The sequence below is a fragment of the Sus scrofa genome, chromosome 13 (assembly GCF_054392235.1).
Source record: "Sus scrofa isolate SSC_HxYL_T2T_F1_AM1 chromosome 13, Sscrofa_HxYL_maternal_Yorkshire_Landrace_v2.0, whole genome shotgun sequence".
Classification (NCBI taxonomy): domain Eukaryota; kingdom Metazoa; phylum Chordata; class Mammalia; order Artiodactyla; family Suidae; genus Sus; species Sus scrofa.
The window spans coordinates 194,451,738-194,465,964 of record NC_139395.1 but is presented as its reverse complement, the minus strand read 5'-3'; the positions used below and the strand labels follow the sequence as shown (position 1 = coordinate 194,465,964).

At 35.4% G+C, this 14,227-nt stretch overlaps 1 protein-coding gene across 5 annotated transcripts in view; it reads left to right on the top strand.

The window, feature by feature from the left end:
• Positions 1-250: 250 nt before the first annotated feature.
• ROBO2 (roundabout guidance receptor 2) overlaps positions 251-14,227 on the top strand; it is a 1,676,226-nt gene continuing 1,662,249 nt past the window's right edge. For all 5 annotated transcript variants that reach the window (XM_084991702.1, XM_084991700.1, XM_084991678.1 and 2 more), the window contains exon 1: positions 251-444. The gene's annotated coding sequence lies outside the window, so the exon portion shown is untranslated. The remainder of the gene's footprint in view (positions 445-14,227) is intronic.

Sequence of the window (14,227 nt, the reverse complement as noted above, 5' to 3'; positions counted from 1 at the left end):
ACAGACGAGGGAATGTTAGATGCTACAGTGTCACCTCCTCCAGCCATTTCTCTGGTACTTGCATAAGGCTCATCTGCAGCTCTGTGCCTGGAACTTTAGTGTCAGGCGCTGGGACTTGCACGCACTGCCAGCCCTGGAGAAGCCGGGAGCCTCCTGATTAGCACCACGGACAGCTCGTGCGTCTGGAGGAGGGAGGCGGGAGGACTCTGCTTTCTGCGCCACTGCCAGGAAGAGGGAGTGCAGTAGCGGCAGACGGGGGAGGAAGAAGAGAGGGAAGGACCGCTCAGGGTGGGGAGCGGAAGAAATCCTGGAGCAGCCAGAGCAGCAGGTCCGGGGGTAGCAGCTCAGCTCCACTGCCCTCATTACTCAAGCAGGCACCGCTGAGCTTCCTGCATTGCTTTCCAGTCCCTCTGGGCGGAGGTTGCCATCTAGATCTGACTCCGGGTGAGTTAAGCGGAGGAATGTATCAAAGGGTCCAGAACTAGAAGCTTGAAATTGGCGAGATTTTTCTGCTTCCCAAGCCCTACTGGTTTTGCATTATTCTATAAAGTCAGGGACAGACTGGTGGTGGTGGTGGCCGCAGAGGCTGGGCTGACTGGGCAATGGGAGGTTGTAGGTTGTAATCCTCACTGTAAAGTCGCAGAGACTTAAAAAAAAAAAAAAACAAAAAAAAAAACTTGACCAGAGTTCTGGGTTTTAGGAAATGTTCCCCCAATGCATGCATTATGTGTAAGCTTTCTAGACAGTTTTTTGTTTTTCAGGCAGCCTATTTTGTCCTTGTGTCCCTCCTTCTTTTTGGCTTATGCCTGATTTTGATTTTCCAAGCCAAGTTAAAGGATTTCAAAGATGTAGAATTAAGAGGTCTGGGTACACAATAGGACAGGGCAACCTTGCCATCTAAGTGGGAAGTGGTATTTCCTTTTCCCTGATTTACCAGAGGGTAACCCTCTGAGTAACTGGAGGTTCTTTTGCCTTGTACCCTCCCTAAGCTTATTAAAAGGCAGGGAACTTCAGGCTCTCTAAACAGGCTCTGAAGTGTGATGGCAATTTAGCTTAAAAGCCGTGTTGATTCACTTATCTCCTCTTCAGCCTTTGTTCCAAAATTATTACTATTTTGGATTTCTCTAACAGCACAACTTTTAAGTGTCTGACTGGTAATATACTTCCCATTCTGGAAATGTACTTCCCATTCTGGGAAGAGCAAGAGGAGAGCAAGTTTATTTTCATAGAAGGACTTTGGGGAAAGGGATTGATGAAATTCTAGGAAGAAATTTTATTTCCCGCAGAACTCCTTTAATTTTTTTTTCACATTTGCTTCATTTTTAAAAACCATATGTTTGTGTGTGTGTGTACACGTGCATGTGTGTATGTGTGTGGTGTAATTCCTAAAATGTGTTTTGAGTTTATTTGGTTTAGAAGACTTTCTTACTAGGTAGCAGAATCATAAGGGTCATGGTCACAAGAGCATTCTAAATGATTTGCTTTCAGGTAGTTAGGGTAGCTGTTTTTGTTTTTTGATTCAATACTTAGTCCATGGGCCTTGCTGGATACTTTTTAGTAGAGCTGGTGGGCATGCAGTTAATCATATGGGCTCTTATGCATTTAAAGGGTAGTGAAGTATACAAAGTGTAAGTTCAGCAAGTAAATATTAGAACCCACATTTGGGAATGAAATTTAATATTTCAAGTATTTTCTAAATTCTTTTTCTACAAGGGTCCAGTGCCATTTTATACTTCATAGAGAGCTTACTGATTTTTCACATTGAGTTATAAACATCTAAAGTTTTTATAATTCAAATATATTTTACTTTGCTCTTTTAACATAAGTGTGGGTTTAACATTCTTCTTAATGTCTACCACTGTCACCCAGGTTCTTTAATATGTATTCCACTTCTAATATCTCAGGGTTTAGAGAGAACAGTGTTGTTTCTCCATTTTTAAGGTGAAGGAACTAACATAGCTGGATTAATTTTCCTAAATTTCTACATTTATGCTATAAACCAGAAATTTAAACTTCAGCTATTGAACTTAAAGTTCAGTTCTTTTCCCAAAGCCCTACCCCTAACTTTGAGTTGAGTCTATTGCAATAGTGATATAGGAATATGTCTTTTGTAAAAATACATTAAGATACTTCTTATTTTCTGGTTATGTATTCAGACTGATTTCACTCTTATAAAAGATACTTTAATGTAATTGTGCAGAGTTATAGTCTCTTCACATTCAAATAATTACTAAACTCTTAATAGCTGTGTCCTCCTTAATAAGTGGATTGAAAGGCAGACTCGAATATTACTAAGGATATTCTTGGGAATAGTCTATGTCTGAAAATCAAGATAGAAAGCAGTCTGCATTTAGATGCATTTTAAAACTGCTTAGTGTGAACTGGAAACTGCAATACAACTTGCTTTCAGAGTAAACTCCTGGACTTGACAGTGAATAGTCTTTATGATTCCTTGAGAACACTGGCAGGTATTTTATGTTTAATATAGGATTTATAAGTAGAGTTTGGAACTGAATGATTTTATATTTTAATATGTGACCACATTCATAAAAATTTTCCCATGCTATACATGCCATGAGTACTTTGGTGTCCGATATTGTTCAAAATAAGCTCATTATGGAGTTCCCGTTGTGGCTCAGTGGTTAACAAATCCGTCTAGGAACCACGAGGTTGTGGGTTCGATCCCTGGCCTTGCTCAGTGGGTTAAGGATCCGCTGTTGCCGTGAGCTGTGGTGTAGGTCGCAGACGTGGCTCGGATCCCGTGTTGCTGTGGCTCTGGCATAGGCCAGCAGCTACAGCTCCGATTTGACCTCTAGCCTGGGAATCTCCATGTGCAGTGGGAGTGGCCCAAGAAATGGCAAAAAGACAAAATAAATAAATAAATAAAAATAAGCTCATTATAACTCTTGTAGGAGTGAAAAACCTATAACCTTGATTCAGCTTGTTCCTTTTCATTAAGTGGTAAAAATTTTGCTATACATTGGCCCTTAAAGAGCCAATTTGAGTTTCAAAGACAGCTTGTGATTTTCTGCTTGGGGCAGCTGTTGCGTGGTGTGTGTATGCATGCTCTGAAGTCCATTCAGGGATATAAGAAGAAAGTAGGCAAGGGCAATAAATACTAGATAGGAAACTTCTTGGAGTCTCGTATACTTTGAAACTCTTTTCCCATGTTATACACATAAAACTCATAGCTGACTTTGGAAACTAAGAGTGTGTGGTTTGCAACTTTACATCTGATTGCAGGATTCCATGGATAGGTGCTCATACCTCGGGTATTCTTGAATGAATCTGGATAATAAGAACTATGACTCTTGACCATTCTACCTGTTCCTTCAGGTCCTGGTGCTTACGGGATAGCTTAAATGACTTTTCTGGAATCTCAAGATTGCTTCTTCTCTCAGATCCTACAGATCAGATTGAGGAGAGTCTATGTGAGGTTGCCCATCATTTTAACCTTTCTGAGAAAGGGGGTCCTCTTGAGAGTGGGGACCAAAGCCTTATTTCCTTTGCAATACTTTTCAGATAGACAAGTGAATGAAGAAGGAAGGAGGGTGGAGAAGAGGATGTATCATTTTATACCTCAGGAAAGTATGAGGAACAGTATACCTGCTTATCTAGAAATATTTATCTATATTCTTGATCAAGAGAGATTTGCATACACATTGCAGTAAAATACCTAGTCAACATCTAGTCATTTCTGTGCCAGATAGGGAGTTGGAAATAAAATGAGCAGTAGGTCTCAATCCTGTTGGAACTTTGAGGGACAGTATAGAATATTACAGGGAAGAGAATAGGGCATTTTCTTCCATGGATTCCCATCATTGATTAAGGGCTGCTCTAGGAGTGGGTTTGCGGAGCATTGATGCCCTAGAATTTCCAGACAATCTATTCATGGGCTAAAGCATCTCTGGAGTTGTTTGACCCACATGCTTGAGAACAGTGAGTGCTGAGGAACTATGAGTAGAACAGTGGCAATTCCTGCTATAGGGGTATAATGAACATTGATTTCTGAAAGTGAGTTATTTCTTTCACATATACAATGACCATTGGATCAAGAATTGGATAAAAATTTTCTGTGGTATGAATTAAATTTTGGACCTTGCTTTCATAAAAGTGCCATGTCCACTAAGTTTCTCATTTTAACATGAATAGTTCAGAGGGTGCATGAGATACTAGGGAGATGATTGAACAACCTAAAATTATATAAATAAATAAATAAATGTATTAATTATGAGATGCATTCCTGATTCCTCTTTGTGGTGACACTGATGATGTAAGGGTGTATTCTGGAAGGTTTAATGCAAAACATTATGGACGCATATGAACAGTGATTGTGGCCTGCAACCATAATTTTCATTGCACTTGTTTCAATGTCAAAGTAACTTTGGACAAACACCTTTTATTCATGACAAAGTAAGAGAAGGTAGAGAAGTTGGGATTAGAATGTTGACTTTAACACAGATTTTTATGTCTTAAAACTTTGTCATATATAATTCACAGGTTATTCTGATTTATTGAACCAAGCCTTTAAACGTATTAAGCATAGGAAGGATTACAGAAACATAGGCTTTCTATACAAGCATATAATTAATGAACTATGTTTTAGATATGGGGATGAACGACCCAGTTATTTTCTACTGATTGAAAAAGTTCATCTTTTTAAAAAAACTCCAAGTTAAACCAGCAGTTTAGTATATGATATGCTATGTATTACTTGAGCTCTAAAATTTGCAACCCAAATGGATGCATATGTTGAACTCAGTTTTTCTTGGAGAACTGTGATATGAACAAGCAGTGAAAAGGCAAAAGATGAATAAAGAAGTTTAATTCCCAAAACTAAATAAGGATAAATTTTAGTACATTTATCAAGTGTCAGATACTCACTTAGGGTTAGCAAGAATTATCTCAGCTAATCCTGGAAATAATGAATTAATAACATGTCTTTTAGACCTGGGTTTGAAATTGTCTCTTGCTACCGATGTGAGCTTGAAACAAAAGATTTAGCCTTTTTTTCACCTCAGTTACTATTTCTTTGAGATGGGGAGATTAACTGTATCTGACTTATAGGATCTTTGTTCATGTTTTTCTTCTTAGTGTAGTTTCAGGTCCAGTTAGGTGGAGGCTGCTGCTTTTATTAATGCCATTATATTCACCCTAACTCTGCCTTTGATTTGTTGTGTGACATTGATCAAGTTTTATTTATGTATTCTTATTTATCTACAAACTGAATAAGTGCCTGTTTGGTAGAGTTTTCATTAGTATATTAAAGAGATTCAATAAAATCATTTATGTAAGAGACTTAGCACATGGCAGACATTCAATAAGTATTTTCCCTGCTCTCTCACATATTGCTGTGAAACCGTTCTTTTTTTTTGTTGTTGTTGTTTTGTCTTTTGTCCTTTTAGGGCCACACCTGCAGCATATGGAGGTTTACGGGCTAGGAGTCTAATCGGAGCTGTTGCTGCTGGCCTACGCCAGAGCCACAGCAATGCCAAATCTGAGCCACGTCTGCAACTTACATCACAGCTCACGACAACACTGGATCCTTAACCCACTGAACAAGGGCAGGGATCGAACCTGCAACCTCATGGTTCCTAGTGGGATTCGTTTCTGCTGTGCCATGACAGGAACTCCTATTCTACCTCTTATTTTCACATTTTATATTTCTCTTTTCAAATTCCTTGTCAATCTTGCACAAGGCACTCCCATCTTCTACTTCTCTTCTGATGTTCTGTAATCATTAAATTGTAGAAAAGTAGAAGTATTTTTACAACTTTTACTGTGTCTTTTGAAGAGAGGCATGCTAGATCTCAGGACAGATTTTGATAAGGAAAGGGAAATATTTATCCCCCACACTTATTTCTTCCCACCCTCAACATTTTTGTGCTGTCATTTCTGTCACCAATAAGTGAGGTTTTTCTATTTAAAATGGTTTTCTATTTGTGGTAGCATAATTCATGCCTGGACTTCATCCAATTAACATAAAAACAATGGAGAATTGGACAATAAATATTTATTTTTGACAAGAAGAAAAATATGGACATAATGTTTTAAATATTGCTTTGAAAATCTTTCTAATTCACTTGATTCTGTTGGTAATGGTAGTGTTGCAAACTCACTCCTCTTGATCTTCTTGAAAAGTAATGTTTGAATCTTCTAGGCATTGTCCCCAGACTGGCTTAATAGGATTTAATTTCAGATGTAACTTATCTGCTGAGCAGGAAGATTCTTGCACAAAGATACCAGCTTCATCAAATATAGGGAAAATAGGTTACTGGAAACCATCTGCATGGGATTATAGAAAGGCTGAAATAGAAAGATTGCATGTCTAATTTAGACATACTGGTGTATTCATATTGATTATATGGTCATAATAATATCAGTAATGTGGCTCAATATATAACAAGTAATATGTAATGCCAAGATAAATCCTTTTATTAAGTTTAATACTCCATTTTTTTTTCTGGGATCTCAATTTTCACCACTTTCATTTTTATTCCTTTGCTTATTACGCTGGTGTATTAGTTTCCTAATGCTACTCTACAAAATGACCACAAAATTAGTGGCTTGAACTACACGAATCTGTTGCCTTATAGTTTGGAGGTCAGAGTTTCAAATTCAGTTCCACTTGGCTAAAGTCACGATGTCAGCAAGGTTGGTTCCTTCTGGAGGCTTTGAAGGGTAAATTCCTTCTCTTGCCTTTTTCTGCTTCTAGGACCCATCCAAATTCATTGGGTTATGGCTCCTTCCTCCATTTTCAGGGTGCACTTCTATTTTTGTTTTTGTCTCTACATCGCCTCTTCTCTCAACTCTGAATTCTCTTCCAACTGTCTTGCAAGAACTCTTGTGATTATGATGGGGTCACCTGATGATCCATGATAATTTTCAAATCTCAGTGTCCTTAATTCAATCACATATGTAAAGTCTCTTTGATTTTGTTATGATAATATATTCACAGGGTCTGAGGATTAGAAGGACATCTTTGAAGGCTACTAGGGAGCCTAACACAAATGGTAATATTTTTGTGCCCTGAGATGCTGAAAATGTGTTTGCTTCTCCATGTAAAAGCAATATACATTTGAGATTTTTTAAGATCCATTAGAAGATGGTGAGAATTTTCCTAGCAAAGTTGCTAATCAATTAAATACCCTTTAATTTACTAAAACTAGGTTGAATAAAATGTAAGGAGAATGATTTGTACTTCTAGGGTCAAAATAGTAGTTAAGTCCATAATCTATCAAGGGCAACATCTGGATTACTTAGGTTTAAATTACATAGGGCAGTATCTATGATAGTTCTTCCTTAATCTTATTTACAAAACTAACTCCATATAAGAAACCACTGAATTCTTGGTTCTCTTTCAAAACTTTGCAGGACAATTTTCAAAGAAATGTCAGATAGTGGTTCCATAATATTTGGTGCTCTTTATAAATATGCATCGTGAATTTTATCTCATGAGATATATATAATAATTGTAGACTTCTGGGAGCAATTCAATGATTATTATGTTAGCTTTCAAATCTTTTTGTTACCTAAGAGAGGGCTATTGCATGAAATGGGTTCATTTTCCCCCCCATACAACTGTTGCCAAAGGGGAACTTGAAACGCCCTGTTCAAATTAATTTAATGCAAATAAATTCTTGCTGCCTCACAAGTTTGTCCTTCATTTTTCTTAAAATTATGTGTAAATGGATGTGACATGCTTTACTGGTTGTTGTGCAGGGAGCATTGTCCTTCCTAAAAGCTCCCTCATTTGTCAAAAAGAAGCCATTAAGAGAAAAGTAAATTATCTTATCTGATCACAGACTTAAGAATGACCTTAAAACTATAAATTGTATTACCAGTACAATAGCTGAAGAGTCTTTGCAGTTGTGGAAATTCCAAAGGAAATCCTTGTTGAAATACAAAGCTATTATAATCATCCAAAATCCATGTTTATCTTTTATCTTGTAAAATGTAATGTGTGTGGAATGCAACTTTGCCTGGTTGCTCTCTTTGCTTTCCAGATATTCTAATTAAAATACTCCTCTAAGTTTTTCAGTATTTCTCATTGTTTTCAGTATTTTAATGTCAAAGAAACAATATAATTTTTATGGAGAGAGATCCAGATAAAAGAGAAGTTTGTATAACATGGAATTAAACAAGGATGGTTATGAATGGTCATTTTTGATAGGGGGCTATGCATTTATCCTTTTGCATGTTGATGCAAACCCGTTATTGAGGGGAGGAACTCTTCTGATGTTTAAGTAAATCTTAGTAAGAAGGATAATGCACAAGCATATTTTTATCTTCTCTGCCCAGAGATATAGAGATGTACAATAAATGGTCTTTTTGACTATTGTTGAAGCTTCTTCTCCAGACATGCAATGCATCTGAGCAAGAACTTCGACTGCATTTTCAGCACTGCAAGTAGAGAGGATGGTGTGATAGGCTGCCTGTACACATGGCCCTCTTCAGCAAGCCAACTGTTCCTTTTGTCCACCCACATCACTGAGCACATATGGCATTACTTTGGCTGTGGCAGGAAATGTGTGTGGACATGTCTCAGTGTGGGTATTAGACTTCTGGTTGTCTTCCTCTTATTGCTCATGCAAACAACTATCTATGGGTGGTAAATGTATTAACCATAGCACTAGATTTGAGAATGGTAAATGATGATGTTATTATCGATATGAAAATAATATGATTCATTTTCTCTTTGATTACCAGACCTAATGGATATTTGGTATTATAAAGCTTATAGGAAGAAACGTTGGCTTTTCCAAGAATAAAAGAGCTTTTCAAACAAAAGCTAATTCATTCAAAAGTACAGGGATTATATAGAACCCAAATACAAAAGCCATCAGATACGCTATTGAGATAGTTTATTGTGGAAAATCAAATAACTCAATTTAATGATGAATCTGTTGTTACTAATTGTGGCTATGAGGGGAAAAAATGAGAAAATATAATCAGATGGGGTGTAATTAAGACTCATCTAATCTTAGTGTAATTTATCTCAGAGTTTACAGTATTCTAAAACAAGTTCTAAAAATTGGATTTTTTTTTCAGTATTATGAGTTCTAAATTTGCAAAGTTAAGGCAATTCAATACCTACAATAAGTGTGTACTTCTCAGTGGTGGCTCTCAAACTCTTATATACAGGGATTCTTGAACTACATTTTGATTGGACAACAAGGCTACAGGGCACCTGCTGAGGGCATGTGTACAGAACTTGATTAAGATAATATATACATCAATATCTAAAGAGAAGAATGTGGGTGGTACTGCTGAGGATTATGGGGAAATAACAACATTGCAAGGTACTTTTGTTGCCACTACTGAAAAATTTGGGTAGTCATAATTTGTTGTGGATCTCTCTTATAAATTACATTGTAATAAAAAATAACACATTAATTTCATATGCTTGGCAAATCTAAAAATTGTTCAGTAAAACTGATTTTTCCAAATACTAGGTAATAAAATCAAGATTTGCATAGATTACATTGACAAAAGCAGTATTTCCAGATGTAGAAATAATGCATTTTCAGAACTCTTTTGAATATCACTTGTCTACAGAGTCTCATTTCAGTAACAGTACTATGGCATATCTGTTAATCACCATTAAAGCTGGATGTGAAACATTTAGCAATGTAGGTATCAAAAATTTGTGGTAATGGTGATTGATTCATGGAATACAGCATCATTATTGTTACTCACTGGCCTTGAGAGTTTACAGCTTTCACTCTTTTTCACCTTGCTGTACCATACTGACTGACAACTTCAAATTATTTAATTAATGAAAATATGTATTCTTGGAACTTGCTGATTTATTTTTTTTTATTTTTGGATTATTCTGTATTTACTGTGGTGAAGTATGAGATTATAAATTTTTATACCAATGTGACTGTTCAGATGGAAGCAAACAGAATGAAAACAAACAGATATATTCTATATTAATTTAATTGGACAGAAAAAATGTGCAAACAATTTTAAGATTCTTTCTTAAATCTTTTTGTTAGGTTTATATCAATTTTTATAATTAACCTTTCTTTGTTGAGTGTGTGTTGGCACATACACATATTCACACAAAATCAATCTTAGATATCTTAGCCAAAGGATGAATTTCTCTTTTTTTTCCTATTTTAATTTTTTATCATAGTTGATTTACAATGTTCTGACAATTTCTGCTGTACAGCAAAATGACCCAGTTTTACATATGTATACATTCTTTTTCTCACATTATCCTTCATTATGTTCCATCACTAGTGATTAAATATAGTTCCCTGTGCTATACGACAGGATCTCATTGCTTATCTACTCCAAATGCAATAGTTTGCATCTGCTAACCCCAAACTCCCAGTCCATCCTACTCCCCTCCCCTCTTGGCAACCACAAGTCTGTTCTCCAAGTCCATGAGTTTGATTGTTTTTTTCCTGTAGATACATTCATTTGTACCATATATTAGATTCCAGATATAAATGATATCATATGGTATTTGTCTTTTTATTTCTGGCTTACTTCACTTAGTATAGGAATCTCTAGTTCCATCTGTGTTGCTGCAAATGGCATTATTTTGTTCTTTTTTATGCCTGAGTAGTATTCCGTTGTGTATATGTACCACATTTTCTTAATCCATTCATCTATTGATGGACACTTAGGTTGTTTCCATGTCTTAGGTATTGTGCATAGTGCTACAACACACACAGGGGTTCATGTATCTTTTTTAAATTTTTTAATGGTTTTTATTTCTTTCATTTTAGCTGGTTTACAGTGTTCTATCAATTTTCTATTGTACAGCAAGATGACCCAGTTACATATACATATATACATTCCTTTTTTCTCAATTATCATGCTTCATCATAAGTGACTAGATATAGTTCCCAGTACTTTGCAGCAGGATTTCTGTTTATCCATTCCAAAGGCAATGGTTTGCTCATGTATCTTTTTTTTCTGTCTTTTTAAGGACAGCACCCGAGGCATATGGAGGTTCCAAGGCTAGGGGTCTAATCAGAACTGTAGCTACTGGCCAATGCCAGATCCAAGCCTCATCTGCAACCTACACCACAGCTCACAGCAACACCGGATCCTTAACCCACTGAGTGATGCCAAGGATTGAACCCGCAACCTTGTGGTTCCTAGTCAGATTTGTTAACCACTGAACCACAAAGGGAACTCCTCATGTATCCTTTTGAATGAAAGTTTTGTCCAGATATATGCCCAGGAGTGGGACTGCTGGATCATATGGTAGTTCTATATTTAGTTTTCTGAGGTACCTCCATACTATTTCCCATAGTGGTTGTACCAATTTACATTCCCACCAACAGTGTAGAAGATTTCCCTTTTCTCCACATCCTCTCCAGAATTTATTATTTGTAGACTTACTAACGATGGCCATTCTCACCTGTGTGAAGTGGTACATCATTGTAGATTTTATTTGCATATATCTAATAATTAGTGATGTTGAGCATTTTTTCATAGGCCTGTTGGCCATCTGTCTTCTTTCAAGAAATGTATGTTCAGGTCTTCTGCCCATTTTTTTCAATTGGGAAGTGACTATTTCAAATATATATAAATTATGGCAAAATAGTTACAAAATGACAATATAAGGGACCCAGAAAAAATGGACCTAAAAGGCGAGATAATAGATACAAACCTTCCAAGTGAATAATTGATTTCATTTTAAATCCTTGTTTTTTATCTGAGGAAATGAATAGAAATAAAATTATTATGCATATCATTTGTATATGTATATACATATGTGTGTATTAAAATATAAAATATGGCATATTATTTAGCATATACATACTCAGTTTTATATGTATATTCATAATAAAAATGAGTGCATATGATATATACATATATTGTACAGTTTCATTTTTATATCTATTTTCTCATTAGTAACAGCCTAAGGAAAATAAAGAGAATTTTATTTACTAATTTGATCTTTCATATTTTTCTCTTTTCTTCTTCTAACTGATGGTTTTCTTTGTGACCTCGAAAATCAACAAATATCATATGATCCCTGTGGATATTCTGAAAGCAGTTTACCACTATAAAGTGTGCATGTGCAAACTGGGAATGAATATTTTATCCTTGATAGAGAAAATCCAGTTAAAATTAGTGTGTGGTAGCACCAGTGCAATGAAAAATAAGACATCTGTCAATGTAACTATCAATTAAACACATATTTTTGAGCCCTTATTCAGTATCCAGCACAATTTTAGTAGTGGAAATATAGCCATAAGCAATATTAAGCCCCTACTCTCAAAGGCATATGTGCAGTGCAAAAGACTGGTCAAGCTGGAACATAGTCCATAACCAGAAATTAAAGTTTCTGTGTAGTTCAGATGTTATTTTAACCATGTTAATGTTACCCACATAAACCATAAGTAAGCAATTCCTCCATCCTTCTCCTGCAGGAATAGTGGTAGAGAAGTAAGTCTGTAATGCTTCAAATTCAGTATTTCAAAAAATTAAAATCTGATATATGATAAAGGCAATTTTCAGATCAGTGGGAAAATTATTTAAATAAAACACAATAAAATGGTATAAAAGTAATGGGCTATGTTTTTTAGTTCCAAAAAGTTATAATGCATCATTCATAAAAATTCCAGAGTAAGTATCAAATGAAGTCAAAATATGAAGAAAAAACCTAGATGCAAATATTTATAATATCAGGGTGAAATTTATTTTCCTGAGTACAGCCCCAATCAAATATGGAAAAAATAAGGAAGAGATAGATGGATTGGATTCTGTTAAAGTAAAAAATTTTATATTTCAAAAGACATTATGTATAGGTATAAAAAGCAGATGTCAAATCAGGAAAAGATATTTGCAATTCATTTGACGTATTTGACACATAAATAGTTCCAACAAATCAATAAGAAAAGATTAGTAGCCCAATAAAAAAAAAAGCAAAATACTTTGGCAGGAAACATCAAGAGCCTTATATGAGTGCTAGTGATTTGAAATCTCTGTTCATATACAAAAATGCCAAAAAAAAAACCCAGAAAATTATATGGAGATATTTATAATATTTTTTCAAAATTATAGTTTGAATTTATTCAGGTTATAAATATGTATCTGTAACATTATGTGTATGTTTATATTCATATAGTTTGTTTTCTGTTCTCTTTAAACTTCTGCATTTTCAAAGGTATATTTATACCTCAGAACACACCCTTTGTTGTTGAAAGCAGCCTTTCAAATATATACTCACACACCACTTTCTCTAAATTTATGTAGAGTAAGGGCCAAAATATCTTCTCAGAAACTATATTTCAATTGTTTATTGTTTTTAATAGTTCCTACTCTGGGCTTAACTGATAAAGGGAGGTTTTGTTTTGTTTTGTTTTTAAACAAAGCTTTCTGACACAACTTTTTATTGGAAAGAGCTTTTATTTCCTTAAGTGTTTTGTTGCCTAAGTGTGATGAGTTTCCGGCAGTGGAATTTAGTGGAACAGATGCTTATTGTGATATATGAGATGAACTTGCTTCCCTAAGCACACATAGGCATGAAATGCATCTGGCTTCTGTAGATAAAAGTCAATTATGTTCCCAAATGTGTTTCTGCACTTTATAGACTTTTAGTGGCATAAACCCTACTATTTCTTCACATGCAAACTTTTCTAGGTTAAACTAAACTTCATAATTAAGCAATCGGAAGATACTAAATTCTAGGCTAGAGAGAGAGCCTGAACTGGTGATATTATCATTGTGTATTAAGGTGATAAGTCCTGCAGAGAAAGCAACTTATGTGGGGGAAAAATTGTGTGCTGAAAACTAGAAAATGTTGTGAAGCAGAGTATAATCAAATATGTGAGCATGTGGAATACATACGAAATAAAATCATGTTTAGAGGAGAAAAGTAAGGAGAAACTAGGGAAGAGAACCAGTGAAGGTGAGCTTGAAAAAGACAGGGTGTAAACAGTGATGACAGTGAAGGCATTTGCTAAGCCTGGGGAAATAGCGTCAGGAATTTGGCATGCGTGCATGTTGACAGGTGCATAACTTAGAAATCAGGCCTCTTGAGGCCTGCTAACTATATTCCTTTTTCGTTGTCCAAGTGGCCTTGAATATTCCTTTTTTTTTAAATTAAAAAAAAAACCCCATCTATTGTGTAATGAATTAACATCAAGCACAGGAGTTTTTTTTTTTTCCCCCCCAGAGTACACTGAAACTTTAATCAATAATCTACTAGTTAAAACATTTAAAAATAGTTTTCAATGGAGACCTTTATTAAATG